Source organism: Nuphar pumila, chromosome 16 (genome assembly GCF_984573655.1).
Source record: "Nuphar pumila chromosome 16, dmNupPumi1.hap1.1, whole genome shotgun sequence".
NCBI classification, from domain to species: domain Eukaryota; kingdom Viridiplantae; phylum Streptophyta; class Magnoliopsida; order Nymphaeales; family Nymphaeaceae; genus Nuphar; species Nuphar pumila.
This window is the reverse complement of record NC_143264.1, coordinates 71,820,616-71,823,341: the sequence shown is the minus strand read 5'-3', so window position 1 is coordinate 71,823,341 and position 2,726 is coordinate 71,820,616. Positions and strand designations below refer to the sequence as shown.

The following is a 2,726-nucleotide window of genomic DNA, read 5'->3' as shown; positions in this document are numbered from 1 at the left end:
AAATATCATGTTACTGTACAATTTAAAACAATGAGTTAACATTTTATTTTTTCTATAGTATTTTGAAAATATCACCGATATTTCGTTACGATCGTTTTTTTTAAGTTACAAGCATTATTATAAGTAATAAATCACACCCATATATTAATTTAAAATTTATTCTACTCGAGTCACCGAATTAACTCGTCCGAGTCACAAAATTGCATGCATCCGATACGATAACGAGTCTCGAGGATGCCAACAACTGAGAGCAACTCAGAAAAATGATGGGCAACAACATGAAGATTTTTACATAAAGTCAAGGCCAAAAAGGACAAATAGCGCGTACAAAAAAGGCTACAACCAACAACCCTATACAAGTTTGGTCGTCAGTTCCTAGCCAAAATGACGAAAATGTCCTCATTACCGGTCATTCGCCCCTCCTCCCTCGGTAATTACACCAAAAAAAAAAAAAGAGGATAATATCGTCCAAGCAAACGGTTTTCATTCCTGATTTACCCCTCATCTTCTTCACTAAATCCCGATCGAGGAAAAAAAATAAAGGAACGTGGCTGCCCCCGGGACGTCTTCCCCCACCTTTTGCTCTTCCTTACGCTCAGAGGATACGGTGGTAGAAAGAAAAGATGTAAACACCCTTTCATGATCTACGCAGCGGCAACCGCGCCGGTGCAAACGCGGAGGTTATCGCTCTGGTTTGCCGGATTCTGCTGCTGCTGCGGATCCACAAGAGAGGCCTTGCTCTTCTTCTGAATGGTCTTCACGGAGCTCCACATTTTCTCCTTCGCTTCGTCGAACTCGATCTGCTCTTGCCTGCACTCCTGGCTACAGAACGGAGTATCACCTCTGCAAAAAAAATAATATAACAGAGAGTGAGACAGAATCCCAGCTTTAGCCTTAGAACCCCAAAGGGAAATTTTGTTCTCTTTTAACAAAGGTATCCAGAGCTTCTACGTCTACGATATTGAGGCGTCCCTGATCGAGCTGAGTACTTTACAAAGCAATCCCACCACACAAAAACGCAAAACACAGAAAATTGCTACACCCCACGTAGCAGAAGGTTGGCATCTGCTAAAAAAAATCCACTTCTGATAACCACCCGACCTTTTGAATATATAATCCAAGTAGATCGCATAGTAGGTTTCTGTGTAGAATATGTTTTGTGTGGCTGGATAAATTTACAAAGTACTCAGGAGTCAGGCCTGATCACTGGGTCTACTCTGCTATAGTCATGAAGGGACGGTTAAGGCCGTGAATCTTTCCTCCCAACTGTGCTGCACGAGTGGTTTCCTTGGTTATCGAAATAAAAAAAGAAAAGAAAGAAGATGGTCTAACCTGTACATGTAGATATCATCGCCATCTCCTAGCGGGCGCTTGCAGAGGTGGCACGCCTGAAGGAAATGAGCTTGACCGTTGGATCCCAGATTGTAGAACTTCTTGGACCTCGGGGAGGAAACCATAACTCTATACGCCATAGAGATCGATAAGAAGAAAAGAGAAAGAAAGATAGAAGCAGATAACCGAGTGGAGTGGTGTGAAGTGAAGTTGAAGTTGGGGGGGGGGGGGAAAGGGAGTGGAGTTTGGAAGGGTGAGGGGTCGCGGAGATAAATAGAGAGCGTGGTCGGGCGAAACCAGGCGGGTGTGGGGAACAATACAATGGGTGGTGTACTAAAAAGGGCCTCTGCCCCGGGAGAGCTTTTCTTTTACTGGAAAGATTGTAATTGCCAAAATCAACCCCTTGAACTGCCTGATATTACAAGAATGCCATGCTGTATTTTTTTTTTGTGTGTGTTGGGGGGGGGGGGGGTTCGTTGTGTGCGGTTGGAAACAAAAACGAACCTTGGTAGCCATCACAATTTGTATGGGGTTGGCACATTTTGTTATTCTTGGAGTCAATTAGGGCTCTTTTATTAAAGAGGACAGTGTTGTAATTATGGGGGAGAAGTGTGGGCCTGGGCCGACCCTCGAACCGCCTTTCTCAAAATTGGACGAGTACTGGATTGTGGAAAACCGGGCAGTGTTCACCCTTTTGCTCCCTCTCAGGCGCTTGCTCCATCCCCCTCCCACGTGACGCTGACGTCACCTATTACCGGTAAGGCAGCCACGTAGGATGAGATGTCTATCTTCGGGGATTGACGGAACCGGGTAGAGAGCTTCATGCAAATCGAAACGGGTTTTTATGCCAAGTGGGTCACGTACATAAACAAGTAGGGGTGGCAACTGGTAGACCCAAGTCAAATCAGTCTCGGACCAGATTTTTTAGTGTGGTATCGGGTCTGAACCCCAATTTATTTAATGGAGTCTACTGTAAAAGAAATCATATCCGAATCCGATAAAAACTACATGAATCAGAGTCAGATCATACTCGATAAAATAATATTTGTATCATTTTTACATTGAAAAATTGCGGGTCTTAATCGAAACTTGAGTTGGGTCTTGGTTTGATATAAAATTTTACAAACTATACCCAGGTCCATGTATAAATCGGACCTTTGGGTCTTCTAATTTGTCACCATACCTGAACTCTATAGGGTTTGGTCCGGGTAAACCCGACCCCTTGACACCCCTAGAAACATGATCCACTGGCGGAGCCAGGGGTGGGCATGGGTGGGCGGTTGCCCACCCCAGAATTAGAAATCGAAAAAAAAAAAACCTTCTGACGATGTTAAAGAAAGAATATGCGTCCATCTGTGTTTTCTTCTGACGATGGTAGTGCTAATCTTTTCCTT

The 2,726-nt window shown here is 44.1% G+C and overlaps 1 pseudogene; it reads right to left on the bottom strand.

Moving 5' to 3' along the window:
• Positions 1-644: 644 nt before the first annotated feature.
• Positions 645-1,472, bottom strand: LOC149813521 (FCS-Like Zinc finger 2 pseudogene; annotated as a pseudogene).
• Between the last annotated feature and the right edge of the window lie 1,254 nt (positions 1,473-2,726).